General features: G+C 40.0%; 1 long non-coding RNA gene across 1 annotated transcript in view; it reads right to left on the bottom strand.

Annotated features, from left to right (window-relative positions):
- Positions 1–3,152: 3,152 nt before the first annotated feature.
- The window catches only part of LOC141981640 (uncharacterized), a 47,453-nt gene continuing 32,591 nt past the window's right edge, over positions 3,153–18,014 (bottom strand). Inside the window, exons 2-3 of the long non-coding RNA XR_012637870.1 lie at positions 3,760–3,871; positions 3,153–3,263 (exon numbers count right to left, since the gene is read on the bottom strand). This is a non-coding gene — a long non-coding RNA (uncharacterized LOC141981640). The remainder of the gene's footprint in view (positions 3,264–3,759; positions 3,872–18,014) is intronic.

Genomic DNA, 18,014 nt, shown 5'->3' with positions numbered 1-18,014 from the left:
ACAGCAACAATTAGGTTTTTCTCCACATTGAGGCTATTTCTACTCTTTGTCTTGATGGCAGTCAGAGCAGAAAATGAGATGTCACAAAGATATATTGACCCACAGGTAACAGAACATCCAAAGTGTACTCTGTATCAAACACCAGAACTGAGTTAGTGTGGAGTCATTAAACGTCATTTGCAGACCACAGTCTGGGGATAGCTCAAGAAGATTTTCTTGTGACTGGCAGAGAGGTTACTGCTGCTAACATCTGACAAAATGAGTGGGGTTCTTACCCAGTCAACTTGAGCTGAGTTGTGTGGCATGTTGGGGAAATGTTACTAGAACTCAGATATCAAGTGGGCCAAATGATTTACATGTGAAGCTTCATGTGCTTTTGTAAAAATGGTTGCACCTTTTTTCATTTTAAGCTCGCAAATACCAAACTGAGAAATCTTTCTTGGAAAAAAATTCTCCTGGCTTCCCTGCATGCACAGTGTATTTTGTCTTCAAATGTCATTGCAAACGCGCCAGCTTCATGTTGTTATTTGATGGAGTTTCTCTGCAAAGGAAGCACAACTCTTGAGGTGGAACACTATTTATAGATGTGAATGGCAAAGCAATATATTCCTCACGGAACTGACTGTGGGTTGTCTTCTTTCAATTTCTTGCAAGTTTCACTGTTGCCACTACCGCCACTTCTAGTGCCTCATTTAAAAAAAAAAACTATCCATTTTTACATTGCAACCATATAAACACCATGACAACTTCAACATCACTACCATGCTTGCATACGTCAGTAAACGACAAAATTCTGATTAATACAGTGTGTATATGCACTTTATGTTACTGTATAATATATAAAGCAGTACAAACAAGTCATTGTCTGTATGAAATTTTAGTTTGTATGGACTTCATTAGGGCTTTTAATGTAGTTTGTTGTAAAACTAGGCAATATCTAGATGAACTGATGTACCCCCGGAAGACTTCTGCATACTCCCAGGGGTATGTGTATCCCTGATTGAGAACCACTGGTTTAGATAAAATTACTATAAGGTGGGTGCACCACTTGTTGATGGAATAGTTATCAATGGTTTGCTGTCAAACTGGGAAGGAGTACCTAAGGGCTCCTGCAGGGGTCAGTCCTAAGTCTGGTACTATTCGATATTTTCATTAATGACTTGGATAATGGAGTGGAGAGTATGCTTAAAAATTTGCAGTTGACACCAAACTGGGAGGGGTTGAAAGCATTTTGGAGGACAGGATTAGAACTCAAAATGACCTTGCTAAATTGGACAATTGGTGTTAAATCAACAAGATGAAATTCAATAAAGACAAGTGCAAAGTACTACACTTAAGAAAAAGATCAAATGTACTACTACAAAACAGGGAATAACTGGCTAGGCAGTACTACTGTTGAAAAGGATCTGGGGTTAAAGAGGATCACAAATTGAATATATGCCAACAAACTGAAGCTGTTGCAAAAAAGGTGAGTATCATTCTGGGGTGTCTTAACAGGTATGTCGTATATAAAACACAGGAAGTAATTGTCCTTCTCCACTTAGCACAGTGTGGCCTCAGCTGGAGTACTGTGTCCAGTTCTGGGTGCCTCACTTCTAGAAAGATGTGGACAAACTGAAGAGAGTCCAGAGGACAGAAACAAAAGTGACAAAAGGTTTAGAAAACCTGGTCTATGAGGAAAGATTAAAAACAAACTGTGCATGTTTTGTCTTGAGAAAAGGTGATGGAGGGGGGACAAATATGTTAAGGGCTGTTATAAAGAGGACGGCCATCAATTGCTCTCCATGTCCACTGAAGATAGGACAAGTAGAAATCTGCTTAATCTGCAGCAAGGAAGATTTAGGTTAGATATTAGGAAAATCTTTCTAAGTATAGGGATAGTTAAGCACTGGAATCGTCTGCCAAGGGAGGTTGTGGAATCCCATTAAAAACCTCCAGCGATGAACAGGTCTGACAAATATCCGGCAGGGACGGTCTAGTTTTACTTGATCCTGCCTCAACGCAGGGAGCTGGACTAGATGATCTCAAGGTCCCTTCCATCCCTACATTTCTGTAATACTGTGAGCTATCGGAAGTGGTTTAGAAATAAATACATGAACTGTGCCATGAAGCAAAGTGAGCAGCATGACCCACTAGAAGGGCCTTCACTCCAAGTGAAGGCCTGTTACAAAATAAAAACTTCTTCATGTAGCAGGGTTGGTAACTCTCAGAATACAATATACAGTGGGTACCCAGTGATGAGACAATGAGCCTAGTACAAATGCTTAGACAGACATGTTCAGAAGTAACACATTTGGCTGAATTATAACATGCTTTGCTGGATTCCTATCTGTGGGTTTTACTTCAGCTCCCAGTGAAAAGACTCTGTAAATTAGAAGGCTGGCAGTAAGCAATCACTGGAGAATTGTATATGCCTTTAGGTAACTGTTCTGAGTTTCAGATTATTAAAGGCTAGTTTCCTTACTCATTTTCATATAATTTGGGGCTAGCTGATGAAAGTCCACACCAAAAATGGAATTCTGTCACTTTATTAATCTGTGTGTTTAACTAATGAGTACTCTCCTGGAGAATGCAAAGGAGTTTCGCAATCTGTTTCTGTATTATCTATACATCAGGGTAACTTCAGGAATGGTGAGGGGGTTGGTCATCTCTTGTGGTCTTTCACGGTACATCTTTTCACCACTGCAGACATGTTTAATTTGAAAGGCTTGGCTATAAACAAATAATGCCACACTTCATCTGTGCCTAAAATGTATTTCATTTCCTTTCAGATATATTAAGACTAGTAGTTGGTTGGCTACACAAATTTATTTCCATTTTTATGCTATAAACACATACAAGAAGATGGACATAAGACTATTCACAAACGTATTACTTGAGAATGTTAATAAATGTAATAGATTCGCCAAGTGTATTATTCTCTTTAGTCATCATTACGTAGTCATCAATATATGTCTATTCAGAGTAATTTATATAAGGAAATGGGGAAACAAGTACATTATTTTTTAAATAAATTGACTCCATGGCTGTATTTATCAGTATTCCTTCTCATGCTGTAACATTTGTGAACTTAAAGACAGTAACCAGTGTTGCCAACTCATGATATTGTCATGAGTCTCATGATAATTATAGTTTTCCTTAAAGCCCCAGTTCCTGGAGTCAAGTGGGTAGGTGACGAATTTCAGCCTTCATTCTTAAAGAACAAGTACCTTTCCGACCTTCATGGCCATGGAGAAAGCATCAAAACGTGACCCCCAGTGCACCTATAAGGTTCAAAAAGCAGAAGGCAAATAAAGAGAACACCAAAGCTATTATTTTTTACATAATCTCATTATTTTAATGCCAATCTCATGCTTTTTAGTGAACTTGACTCATAATTTTTGAGCATTTGGAGTTGGCAATACTGCAGCATACTCCCTATGCAAGATACCAAAGTGGCCAGCATGTATCACTTATCAATGAGTGATTTCTGAGTGGACCCAAGATTAAAACTGACCCAAGAATGTTACCTAGATAAGACCCTAATTCTGGTCAAATCACCAGAAAAATAAAAATTCTCCACATTGCTAGGCAAGACAATATGACCATCATTGTCTGCACCCAATAACTCCTGGATCCTGCCAAATTCTAAATTTTGCTTATAGAAAACTTTACTTGTGTAGCCAATCCTATAGTAAACTAAGGATTTATTAACTAAGAAAAGAAATGAGAGTTATTACTAGGTAAAAGCAGGCACGCATATATACACAAGTGACTTACAGTCTATGGTTCTAATAGGTGACTGTTGCAGTAATCTGTACTTTCTGAATGTCTTTTAAGGCTAACCCAGGTTGACCCTGGGGATCTCTGCTTCTGATGCATAGCTCCTGCCCTGTGAGAGTCCAAACAACAAAAGAGAGAAAAAAGGCTGACAAGAACATTTTTCATTTCCTTCTTCCAGAATTCTAGCTGATGGGTCGGGCCCTTTTGCACATAGCCTCTTTATGGCGAAAGTGGCAATTAATAAAGTCTTTGTATTGGGATGTTCCAAAATGGCTCATTTCGTTTTGATAGCCCTTCTTCATGGGCAGGAGATGATCCCTCCTGTCTGGGGTTCTCAGTTTCAGAGCAAACATTTTTTAGTTATAAAGCAACCACTTAAATAAAGGTATTATAAGTGGGATTAATGCAGGCAGCAATTTACTAGCATTTCATAAAGTCCAAACACTAAACTCAGTTATAAGTTCAGTACCTAGCTTACCCATAGTAATACACAGGTGAAACAGACTGGTTTCGAGCAATGAATTTGTCAATGCTTGGCTGAGGCCTAAAGCCTTAGGCAAGAGCTGGCACCTGTTTTGCTCGTGTCATAATGAGAAATTATTTTATTTCACAGAGATGTTCACCATTTGCAGGACGGGCTCATAGGCCACCAAGAACAAGCTGCTAAGCTCAGAACTAGAAACACAATACAATGCATTTCCAGTTAAGAATTCAGCCCATTAGTACAAGAAGGAAGTCATGGAAGCACTGACTATAATCAGGGCCTTTAACTTGTGCCTGACTCCTACCCTTGCTGGCTGGGAAGAGAGAGCAGAAAACACCTAGGATGAAGATAATGCATAAAAGGACTTGCTTCCTGTATAACAATCTGCAACATGAAGGGCATCTGCTCTCAGATTGTTAAATTACTCTCCCTCACTCACTCCACAGGGGAGTAATTGTGCCTCTAAACAGGTGTCTGTGAGACAATGCTTCCAGCTGCTCGCCCTGGGATGGCAGACTGACCCATTGCCCCTTACTCAGGGCTATGCCATCTAGCCATGGGTTAAACAGACTTAGGGCTTACATGGGGCGTTAAACAAATAACTAAAGCTGTGATGTTAATGCACATAAGTGAAAGTGCTTTCTTTCAACCCCGGCATGGATGCTCTCATTCCAGAGTAAAAAGTGTCCCAATTTGCTGTAGCATAATCTTCCTCCATACAGAAAACTGTAGTGGCTTTACTTTGGAATGAGAGCATCCACAGAGTGGGTTAATGTGCTTTAATTCTTGTGCATTAGCTTCACAGATTAAGTTAATTCATCTTAACTCTTGAGCGTCCCTGTATAGATGAGATCTTGGTTTGCTTTAAATTTGCTGACTGCCAAATCACCCACGTTCAAATCTACCACAGAAAAAATAAGAGAACCACTTTAAAAACAAAAACAAAAAAAACTTATCTAACCACAGAGCTGTAAGTGCTGCAGTTGCCAGTTTCCTTACCTATTCATTTAAGATAAATCTACTTAGGTTCACTACTAGGAAGGCTTACCATATCGCCTTCAGTGTAAGCAGATGAATCAGTGGTGATGAATATTTACCGTAGAACTACGCATTATTCAACCAAGACTGCATGTACCTCCCTAAAAGAATATGTGTAATTGTAGCTTGTCATCTACTGTAGCGTAAAAGATTTTAAAACCAAACCCTTTTTAATGAGATGTAAATGTAAATATTCATTTATCATCTACAAGGGTAACAACAGCAGCTACGGACCTGTGACCACAAACTCACTGTTTTACAAAGCAAAATGAAAATATGAGTCTGCCAAATACAACAAGCAAGCTACAAATATATGCAAATTGTTGTGAGTAAGGAAGTCTGCTGGAAAGGGATGAATTAAAAGTGGTGGTAGGGGAAAGGGGGAGAGAGAACCACACATTTGTTCATGTTTCACTGAATTGTCTGACTGGGTTTCCTAACCCCTTGTCACTGTTTTAATTGTATTTAAAATATTCTGCTAGAGACCATGAGACTGCACATTTTAAAAGTGGTTTGAGAGACAAGTAGAAAAATATCAGTAGAAGGTAAATCACATATTAATCCATGAATAAAAACATGAATAACTTTTTTAAAAACTATTTATCGGGATGTACGTAGTACCTTTACATTGCTAAGGAATCTGCCCATCTGTCTGTTGTGAAGCCTTCCATCTAGAAAGCAGTTTCATTTTAAGATGGCTGCTGCTGCAACATAAGTCACACACATTGTGCTTTTTCACAGAGATAACACATTTGTTCTTTCTTGATTTCCTTCACTATAAATAATTCATTCGGTCTGAAAGTACAACTGGAGTTATGGGTGTTTAGCACTTCTACAGATCAGGCCCTAACGATCTCATTTTGGGCATCCAATCTCTTATACTGTTTGGGCCTGGGTGAATAACAGATTTTCCATTTGCTGGTAATTTCGAAACAAAAATTTCAACCAAAAAGAAAATGTTTCAAAATGTTTGGTAAAAATGTATATTTTGAGTCTAACAAAAAAATTTATTTTGACAAAATCAAAAACATTTCATTTAAATTTCTAACATTTTAAACATTTTATTATTTTTTAATAAAAAGAAAAGTTGAAATGACAAATCAAAACGTTCCATTTAGAAAACACTGAAATAAAACATTTCATTTTTTTCCATTTTATTTTAAGGTGTTTTTTTTTTCCAACCGAAACTATCAGGCAAAATCCACATGAATTTGTGAAAGGTTTTGGTACCACCAAATCTGAAATTTTTTGCCTCACTCTAGTCCTGGACACAATGGGCAGGGACCTCATTCTACTACAGTTCCATACTAAAAAATGATTCTTCCAGAGAACACACCACATGTCAATTGCTTTAATTAGGTTCAGTTCCAAATGGGGTCTGAGATGTGAGAGTGACAACATTTTGTTCTTCTCACTGTTTCCCTCTACCCCCATAATTCATTTTTTTCAGATGTCAGCTTTTTCCTCCTTGCCCTTTGGAAGGACTCCTGAATACTAATGAGATAATGCTCAGCCTGGCCCAGTCAGTTACTTTTACATTATTAATTCAGACTCCAGATAGCCAATGCAATGTGGCTGGGCCATTTGCAGGATTCTGACAGATTAACCACCATGTATTTAAGAAAAAATATTTTATAAACAGGCACAGTACAAGCAGGCAGCTGCCCATGGCAGGAATATTTTTTATTGTACTCATCCATAATCTCTAGATCTGAATGCAAAACAGTCATGGATTTTAGGTTCTAACCTTTGTGAGAAAAATTATAATAGGAAGAGAAACATTCCCAGGTGGAAAGAAACACTAACATTTATACAACTTTCTGTGTCAGATAAGAATGAACCAATTGGCATCTGTGACATTTGAAGTTAATTTCTACATAACTTAATGGAATGGACATAATTAATGAAAGAGTCTGGACTGAATGAAACAGCTTGGGGGGTGGGGATTTTCCCCTTAAAAGTCTGTGAATGGCTTCATATTTTATCAGAAAGTTTTTCAATTATTTTATGCAGCTTGTGTGTTTTAACCCTGACACGGAACTGTTTCTTGGACTAAAATTGGAGCTGGAAGTATATCACAAAGATTGTTTAACTATGGTTGCTCCAAATTTGCTAGTGACAAGAATGGCACACGCGCTCTCTGTCTCTCTCTCTATCTTAAAAAAAGTTACAAACAGTACTGTGTGAGCTGGGGGGATTTCAGAGTGTTCTCAGTCTCTCTCTTTTGAACTACCTTCCTATAGATTTAACTTTGCACCTTTGGAACTGCAGCTCTGATTAGTAACTTCACCAACATTCAATTTACTAAATGCCAAGATGTAAGGTAAGCTACCAGTATTAAGTGAATTGATTTGCCTTTCACACAAATCATCAAGAATTATTTTCTCAGTCAAATTTGGACATATTGGACATAATGTAAAAGTCTGAAGTATATTCACAGCACTTATTTAGCTTCTGTTCCTATAACTTCAAGCTAACATTATTCTTTACTTTCTTAAAAACTATTTTATCCCATGCATTTGCACTTATATATTTACAGACTGAAACGCTCACATATGAGCTATTTCTTCCCTTAGAAGTATCGTACTTATTTAATAACAAAGCCAAAAAACTGAGTGGCAAACCTCAAAATGTGTCATTGAAGAAGAAACAAGGTTTCCTCAATTATCACCTCTGTAGCGAGCCTTATTCCATGCAATCATCACAGTAGTAATAGCACAACATATTCAAGCAGTGATCGTAGTACTCTATACATTAATTCTTTAACTGAAATAAGGAGCAAAGGTTTCTTCAGATTAGAAAAACCTGTGATTTAGTTTAAAATGTTGTTTTGGTTAAATCCCAAGGAGCATCCATAGAGATCAGCTGCAGAAGAGGTGTTTGTGGATTGATCCACATTAGGGTTAGGCTAGGGCTTGGGTCTGAGGCAGAATCAAAGCAAGGCTTTGGGTTCCATGCCACTGAAATCTCACAAACTATGCTTGTAATTTTCAGCTATGTCCACACCAGAATTAGAGAACATAGGCCCCTTCTGGTTTCATATCCAACCCATTTTGTATTTTGTTAATGCTAGCTGTGAAGACCTGTCTCTCTCTATAATGTTGTTCTCTTGCTTGCTCATAACAAGATTAAAAAACAGGAATTAATAGTTAATTTGATGTGGTATGAAAATGCTTGGAAAAAAATAGCATTTTACTTGCACTCAGTACCAATACTAGATATTTCTAGATTAACAGAATGTGAATATTAGGGGAACTCGGAATCTGAGAACACGAATACTGAGCAGGCAATTTGTTTCCAATATGACAGCTGTCTGCCAGAAAGATGAATAGACATCTGATGCTTACACTGGAAACATATCAATTGTCAGCACATCACAACATTCCTAAGATAGTCTGTTCCTGATAGTTCTTTAGGATAAATACTACCATTCAGATCATTTCTGGATGATCATCTAATTACCTGTCTCAATCCACTGATTAATCAGTGTATCCAATTGTTATTCGGGCTCTCTAAAACGTAAAAGTCTAACTAGTAGTATAACCAAAACACATAAAAAACAGTCTTTAGAATGGAGGATTTTTTTTTAAAAGAAATGCACTCTGCCTATTCTAGACAGTTGTGAAGCACCAGTCACAGTAGTATATCTGGGTGGTGATGTGAGATGAATTTCCAAATAACTGATAAATGCAAATAGATATGACATAAAAATAATTCGGTTTCACACTTATCTATGCCTTTCATCCTGAAAGGATCTCGAAGAATTTATAAACTGTGACTGAAATACAGTTTATAAAAAGGCATCACTTCAGCCATCACTGAAACGCAACCACTTCAGACATCAGATGTGGCAATTGCTTTAACAGCAACAACGCTCAAGAGTTTAAGACAGGAAGTGAAGAAATCCTATAGTCAATTGAACCTTCAGGGTGATTTAAGGCAGGCAGGATGTAATTAGCAGAGTGGGACATCAAAGTTAACTCTTCTACATGTGGGAGGAATAAATTGCCATCTGATACTACTACAACTGGCCAAGAGCTCAGTTTTAAATTCAATCTAATTTAAAAGATGGATCTTTCATCATTGGTGATGCCTAACCGATGTTGAGTCACAGCCTGAGCTCATCTCATAACCGTGTTCCTGAAGCTTGCCCCATTCCTTATGAGGTGCAGCCACACTGGTTTGGCTGAGTCCAAGGAAATAGGGAGAAGAAGAAGTGCCTCAAAAGGAAACAGATTGCTCACAATCAAAGATCATTCAACAACTGGTACCTGGGGACCATAACACAGCATGCCTGTGTACCTAGTACCTGAACACGTCACTCGTTGTTAGAGCCACAGCTAGTCAGGTACAGGTAAGTTAAAAAACAGGCAGTTATAGATTTAATTTCTGAGGTTACCAGAAGGTAACCACAAGAGCTGACTCTACTGCTAGAGATAGCACAGCTGAACAGGCGGTCAGTTTGGAAGAGCACAAGGAATTACCAAGTCAGTATGAATAAAGAAGGTTCTACTGAATTATTACTACTTTAATAGATCAAGATATGGACAGCATAGCCCTTTGCATATGTAACAGCAGATATAACAGTCTAATCACATGCTACAATCAAGGCTGTGTTTTCTACATAACACTTTTGTTTGAGTGTTGTATGTCTCCTAAGATTCAACTCCAGCACATTGTTTCCTACACGAAAAAAACTTCATGTACTAAAGATGACATGATGCTAATCACACAATATGCGAAGTTAAGTAACTTCAAACTCTACTGTCATAATGCCATGGCATGGTCAGCATAGCTTTCTCCCACTCGTCTCTCACACCTGAGCAGATACGTAGAATATGACCTAAACTGTGGGTTTGTCTACATACAAAGTGGCACTGGTTTAACTTGGCGTTATTTTAAAGTGGTATGGCTAAACTGGTGCAAAATACTGCAGACACTCTTATTTCAGTTTAAATCAGACATATGTCACTTTAGGTTAAGTGGAATAGGAACAAACTTAAACTAACCTGAAATAATCCAGTCTTTAACAAAAATAGCCACACCGCCACTTGCACTGGTTTAGTTATGCTGACAGAAGTTTGTGTGTAGACCAGATCTGATGTCGACTCTCTTTCCAAAATAGCACTGGTTTAACTTTAACATGCAACAAGCATGATTTTAATTGAATTTAGTTGAACTAGTGCAATTATGTGTGTTGACACGCTTAAATAGATTTAAACCTATCTTATATCAGTTTAGCTTACCTCTGTAAATTTGCAAGGAGATGCTAAATTAAGAGAGCCAGCTTTAAACTGATATAAATGCATCCACACGGGGATTTGCAAAGGTTTAACTAAATCAATTGTGTATAGACAAGCCCTCAAGTCAACAGACTCCTAAGGTCTCTCAGACGACACACATACAGGAGGGTAGAGATTGCAATGAATGACAGACACTGCTACAGATGTCTTTCAGAGTGAAATGGGGACAACAACAGTTTCTTGTTGAAGTCTGTGTCTTTTATTATTACAGACACTTGCAGATTCAGTATCATTAATATACCTATATAAGAACATAAGAATGGTCATACTGGGTCAGACCAAAGGTCCATCTAGCCCAGTATCCTGTCTTCCAGCAGTGGCCAATGCCAGGTGCTCCAGAGGGAATGAACAGGTAATCATCAAGTGATTCATTCCCTGTTGCTCCTGCCCAACTTCTGGCAACAGAGGCTAGGGACACTATCCCTGCCCATCCTGGCTAATAGCCAGGGCCATCGTTAGGCATACACAGCATATGCGACCGTGTAGGGCACTCGAAAATTTGGGGCACCACTGGGCTGTGGGGCCCCGGCTTGTTCCGCTTGTGCTGTGCTCTGACTCCTCTGTCCCTACCCATACGCAGGCTGGCCGGGGTTGCGTGCAGTTTGTACCCAGTGTCTTCCTTGCTGCAACCAATCAGCAGAGAGGGTGGGAAATTTAAAATTTTTTTTTAAAAAAAGCGGGGGGAAGTGGAAGAAGCCCCCTGGCCCCTCCCCCGCACCCACTGCTCACTCCCTTCAGCTCGCTCGCTGGCCAGAGGGCTTCTCTCCGCCACCTGGGAGATCAACAAAGTAGGAGCTGGCATGGGGCTGTGGGAGCCAGGAGGGAGCCATGCACGCTGGAGAGCGGAATATCTCCTCTCAAAGCTGGGTTCATGGGGGGGCCCCTGGCCAGAGCTTCCATCATTTCCCCATGCAGATTAACACACAGGCCAGCAGGGCACTGCCCAGAGCCCCTCCCACCCAATATGGGACCCCCAAGCAGACAGCCCAAGCCACAGGGTGGAAGAAGCCCTGAGCTCGCTTGGGTGCCCTGGCAGAAGCCACACTGAGGGTGCAGCGGAGGGAAGCCGCGCTGGGCAGGCAGGCGGCGGAGAGAAAGGTGGCAACGGGAAGAAGGGGATTGGGGGGTCTGCAAGCAGGGGTGGTGGCTGTGCCCCCTTGACACATCGGTCAGCTGTGCTAGCTGGGGACTGCCTTCCCCTCCCCCATCCCTCAATATCCCCCCTCAGGTAACTTGCATAGGGCCCCATAAATCCTGTGGAAAGCCCCGCTACCAGCCATTGATGGACCTAGCCTCCATTATCTAGTTCTTTTCTGACCCCTGTTATAGTCTTGGCCTTCACAACATTCTTGGCAAAGAATTCTACAGGTTGACTGTACATTGTGTGAAGAAATACTTCCTTATGTTTGTTTTAAACCTGCTGCCTATTAATTTCATTTGGTGACCCCTAGTTCTTGTGTTATGAGACGAGTAAATAACACTTCCTTATTTACTTTCTCCATACCAGTCATGATTTTATAGACCTCTATCATATCCCCCTGTAGTCGTCTCTTTTCCAAGTTGAAAAGTCCCAGTCTTATCAATCTCGCCTCATACTGAAGCCATTGCGTGTTCCTAATAATTTTTGTTTCCCTTTTCTGAACCTTTTCCAATATATCTTTTTTGAGATGGGGCAACCACAACTGCATGCAGTATTCAAGATGGGGGCGTACCATGGATTTATATAGAGGCAATATGATATTTTCTGTCTTATTATTTATCCCTTTCTTAATGATTCCCCACATTCTGTTCACTTTTTTGACTGCCACTGCACATTGAGTGGATGTTTTCAGAGAACTGTCCACAATGACTCCAAGATCTCTTTCTTGAGTGGTAATGGCCAATTTAGATCCCATCATTTTATATGTATAGTTGGGATTATGCTTTCCAGTGTGCATTACTTTGCATTTATCAAATTTAATTTCATCTGCCATTTTGTTGCCCAGGTACCCAGTTTTGAGAGATCCTTTTGTCACTCTTTGCAGTCTTCCTGGGACTTAACTATCTTGAGTAGTTTTGTATCATTGGGAAATTTTGCCACCTCACTCTTTACACCCCTTTTTCCAGATCATTTATGAATATGTTGAATAGGCCTGGGCCCAGTACAGACCTCTGGGGGACACCACTATTTACCTTTCTCCATTCTGAAAACTGACCATTTATTCCTACCCTCTGTTTCCTATCTTTTAACCTATTACCAATCCATGAGAGAACCTTCCCTCTTATCCCATGACTGCTTACTTTGCTTAAGAGCCTTCGGTGAGGGACCTTGTCAAAGTCTTTCTGAAAATCTAAATACACTATATCCACTGGACCCCCTCTTGTCCACATGCTTGTTGACCCCCACAAAGAAAATTCTAGTAGATTGGTGAGGCATGACTTCCCTTTTCAAAAAACATGTTGATTATTCCACAACAAATTATGTTCATATAGGTGTCTGACAATTTTGTTCTTTACTATAGTTTCAACCAGTTTTCCTGATACTGAAGTCAGGCTTACCGGCCTGTAATTGCTGGGGTCACCTCTGGAGCCCTTTTTAAAAATTGGCAGCCCATTAGCTATCCTCCAGTCATTTGGTACAGAAGCTGATTTAAATGATGTTATACAACCATGGCTCACTCTTTTCTTGATCTCTATTACATTTTCATTTTCACCTCCCATTATAATCCCCTTCTGATTCCAGTATAAATGTTTTATTACTCAGAGTTTGTATCCATCAGTCCCTACATATCTTAATATACTGAGAAATTTGTAGTGGTAAATTCTGTCAAATGCTTTTTGGGAGTCAGTGAAACAACTCTACCATTTTCCCCATTTCAGTTGATCTTTCTAAAAGGAGTTTCATATTCAGAATAAAATGTATCATTCCCTTTTGACCTTTGAAGCCATATTGTTGGCTTTGTATTTCCTTATCAATCTTCCCTTGTATTTGCTCTTGAACAACTTGCAAAAGCATCAATTTACATCTACAGGGACAAATGACTAACAGCACAGCTGCAGCTGGCCCGGGTGAGCTGACTCAGGCTGAGCTGGCAGGGCTCAGGCTGAGACACTAAAAATCACTGTGTAGACATTTGGGCTTGGACTGGAGCCTGAGCTCTGGGCCGTCCACCCTCCCAGGGTCCCAGAGCTCAGGCTTCAGCCCAAGCCTGAATGTCTACACAGCGATTTTTTAGCTCTGGAGCCTGAGTCCCGCCAGCCAGCAGCTGACTCAGGAAAACCACAGGTTTTTATCCCTGTGTAGACATAGCTTAGTGTTGCATGCTTCTAAGGGTAATTGTTTTGTAGTTTTTACAATCCATAGCATTCTTCTTGTGGGGGATTTGAATACACAGTGAGGTTGGAAAATCTTCTGGCAATTCTCCTGTCTCAAACATATTCTTCATTACCTCTGACAGGGCTGTGGCAGCTACATTAACAAAGGTGAATATATATTTTATAAGGTGCATAAAACCTAATGTTTTGGAGCATAGGCCAAACCCTAACAGACTGGGTTGGGAAGAAACATCTCCTATCGGCAGGCTATTCCATGTGTGTCCAGTATGGGGTTTCTCCTACCTTCTTTAGAAGCATCTGGTGCTGGCTGCCACTGAAGACAGAACGCTGGATTAGAATGGATCACAGGTCTGAAGCGGGGAAAGCAACTGTTATGTTCACAACTCCACTTTTTTCCCTCCTGTCATGTCTCTAACATCCTCCATATAAACTGAAGTTACAGTATTGCCAATTTAGGTGATCACTTGTCAGTCTTAAAAATGTACTCAGCAGTTGCATGGCATAAAAGGAGTTTACAGATTAAAGAGTCTCCATTAATAGAACCTTTAGATTCATGGAGGGGAATCCTGAGCCCTCTGAAGTCAACAGCAAAACTCTTCAGTGACTTCAGTGGAGGACAGATTTCGCCCAAGATTCCAGTTAGCTATGCACCTGGTGACATGTCTGAATTGGTCCACCCTGGACACAAACACTGACACTGAAAAAACCTCCTTAATTAGTTGCTTACAAATGTCTGCTGCCAATTCTTAAATTCTTCCTGCAATGCGATAATTAGAAAATACAATTATTTTAATTTCCTTGGCTGCAGCAGAACAAAAAAGAGTTATTTCTGTCTGTTGCACAAGGCATAATTCAATTGTATGCTACTGTGCGAGGACTTTCTTATCTTTGCTGCTGAGAGAGGCTTTCAGGCCTTTTAATGAAATATTTGTTGGGTTTCACATTGTAATTTGTTGTTCTGATATTTTTAAATACAAAATTGACATTCAAAAATACAATCTTTAAAATGTTAATGGAAAAGTTTGAGGTCATGTTTTCTTAATAGCTGAGTATATGGATTGGCCCCTTCCATCTCAACTTGCTGTTCAGAAATGACTGTTTTTAGCAAAGAAAAAAGTGTTCTGGCTCTGGCAGCAGGGAGTATGGAGTGCTCATGAACAAAGCAGTTGAGAAGAACACTTTTAAATGAAAATGGACAGTACTAACAGTTAGACTCAACCTTGGATTTCACACAACCTAGATTTTCATGTGCTGCTTCACATTGCCTTCTATAAGGAAAAAAGATTACATCAACTGAGTAGCTTCTGTACCTGGCAAACATCTGAAAGATGAACTGGTTTTCTGACCCAAAAGGTTTTGAGCAAAGATGCTTAATACAGACCCAGGGAAAGCCTTTACATTAAAAGGTTTAAGTTACAAATAAAGGCATTTAAAAAACAAATCAACCCACTTTGGAGCCAAAAAAAGAACTCAAGGGATTGAACCGTATACATATCCTATCAAAGGCAGAGGTGGATATAATACAACAAGACTCTGATACCTGAGGGTTCTCATACTTGGGCTGTATAACATGTTAAGCCAATGAAGTATTATGGATATGAACTTGATTTTGAGAAACAGTGCCCTGGGCCAGTCAATCCTCCATTTTAAACAAGCAAAATTGAGGGGGCTGGAATAGTCTCAGAGATTGGTGATGGGTTGCAGTCTTATAAAACATAACAGTCATTAATAAATAAATGAGGGTCCTGATTAGAAATGACATTATTAAAAAGAAAATCAAGAAATGGCCTTCACTGATATATTTTAAGTGTGACCAAAGTGTAGTAAAATTAAAAAAAATTTGAGGTTAGGATATCCCCTATCATCACTTGTTACACAAATACTTACATCAGGGAACTGCTTTGAGCACAGCCTCCCATAGCCTGAAAAGAGACACAGAATGAATGAAATCCATGAAGGACTATGTGTTACCAGTCTGGGCACTGCTCAGATACTGTAGAGATGGGTGCCAATAAAAAACCCTGAACTAGAAAAGTAGGTAACTAGGGATGTCCTGAATTTTCTTATTGTAATTTGAGCAGGGAGAAAGCTATGATAAAGTTAAAAAGCCAGTGTGATCAAGTGGATAAGACACTAGACAGGAGATCTGTCTCTAATCCCTGCTCTACTGTAGGACACCTATTGTGTGACCGTTTGCAAGACACTTCCCCACTCTGGTTCCCCTCCCATCCTTTGTCTGGTCTGTTTAGATAGGAAACTCATCATGGAAGGAATGTACCAATGCAGTGGTACGTGCCCCAGTCTTAGTTTGAACCTCTAGGCACTGCCACAATACAAACCATAACGTGAAAACAACGAGGAGTCCTTGTGGCACCTTTGTGACTAACACATTTATTTGGGCATAAACTTTCATGGGCTAAAATCCACTTCATCAGATGCATGGAGTGGAAAATACAGTAGGCAGGTATATATATTACAACACATGAAAAGATGGGAGTTGCCTTACCAAATGGGGGATCAGTGCTAATGAGGCCAATTCAAATAGGGTGGATGTAGCCTATTCCGAACAGTTGACAAGAAGGGGTGAATATCAACAGAAGGAAAATTACTTTTTGTAATGGCCCAGCCACTCCCAGTCTTTATTCAGGTCTAATTTGATGGTATCAAGTTTGCAAATTAATTCCAGTTCTGCAGTTTCTCGTTGAAGTCTGTTTTTGAAGTTTTTTTTGTTGAAGAATGGCCACTTAAGTCTGTTATTGAGTGTCCAGGGAGATTGAAGTGCTCTCCTACTGGTTTTTGAATGTTACAGTTCTTGATGTCTGATATGTGTAGACAATGGATCATGTGATGTGGTCTGGGTGAAAGCTGGAGGCATGTAGGTAAGTTTAGCAGTCAGTAGGTTTCTGGTACAGGGTGGTGTTTACATGACCATTGCTTATTTGCACTGTAGTGTCTAGGAAGTGGACCTCTTGTGTGGACTGGTCCTGGCTGAGGTTGATGGTGGGGAGGAAATTGTTGAAATCCTGGTGGAATTCCTCAAGGGCCTCCTTCCTGTGGGTCCAGATGATGAAGATGTCATCAGTGTAGCACAAATAGAGTAGGGGAGTTAGGGGATGAGAGCTGAGGAAGTGTTGTTCTAAGTCAGCCATAAAAATGTTGGCATACTGTGGGGACATGCAGGTACCCATAGCAGTGCCGCTGACTTGAAGGTATAAATTGTCCCCAAATCTGAAATAGTTGTGGGTGAGGACAAAGTCACAAATTTCAGCCACCAGGTTTGCTGTGACATTATCGGGAATACTGTTTCTGACAGCTTGTAGTCCATCTTTGTGTGGAATGTTGGTGTAGAGAGCTTCTACATCCATAGTGGCTAGGATGGTGTTTTCTGGAAGATCACCGATGGATTGTAGTTTCCTCAGGAAGTCAGTGGTGTCTTGAAGATAGCTGGGAGTGCTTGTAGCGTAGGGCCTGTGGACAGAGTCCACATAGCCATTTGCTGATACAGACTAACACGGCTACCCCTCTGAAACCCACAACATGTGAGAAGCCTTACTCTTGGCTTATCTTCTGCATTGGATCTAGGTGTGGGATAATGTACCACAACGAACAAGATGTGTGTTGAGTGGGACCATGATGCAACAGAGCATGTTATTTGTATTCTGGTAGCACCTACAATGTGCTAAGCACTGTTCACATGTAGAGGAAGACAGCTCCTGCCCAGAATTGTTCTTAATATAAGAAGCTTGCGATAGTCACAGGATCTCTTAATGCTTTTCAGCTTCCTGTGGAATTTACCAAGCTCTATATCCTTCAGCAATGCTGGGAACACAGATATGCCTTAAAGAATAGTGATCATTTCTGTGTAAGAGCAAATGACTCACTCCAAGAATATGTTTTGCTCTGTAGACCCAACTAAAAGCTAATCAAGGGAGTCTCATGAAAATTATCCATTTCACTACAGTATGTCAAGGACTTCCGATTGAAAAGTAAATGGATGAATAATAGGCCGTTTGGTGTGAACTATCTACTGAGTTGTCATTCATCAATAGCAGATTTAGTTTATTACTCTGACATTTGCCAGTGACTCAAGAGCTCTGATAACATGGTCTGTA

Source organism: Natator depressus, chromosome 2 (assembly GCF_965152275.1).
Source record: "Natator depressus isolate rNatDep1 chromosome 2, rNatDep2.hap1, whole genome shotgun sequence".
Taxonomy (NCBI): domain Eukaryota; kingdom Metazoa; phylum Chordata; order Testudines; family Cheloniidae; genus Natator; species Natator depressus.
The sequence above is the reverse complement of the archived record's forward strand: the minus strand, read 5'-3'. Positions and strand labels throughout refer to the sequence as shown.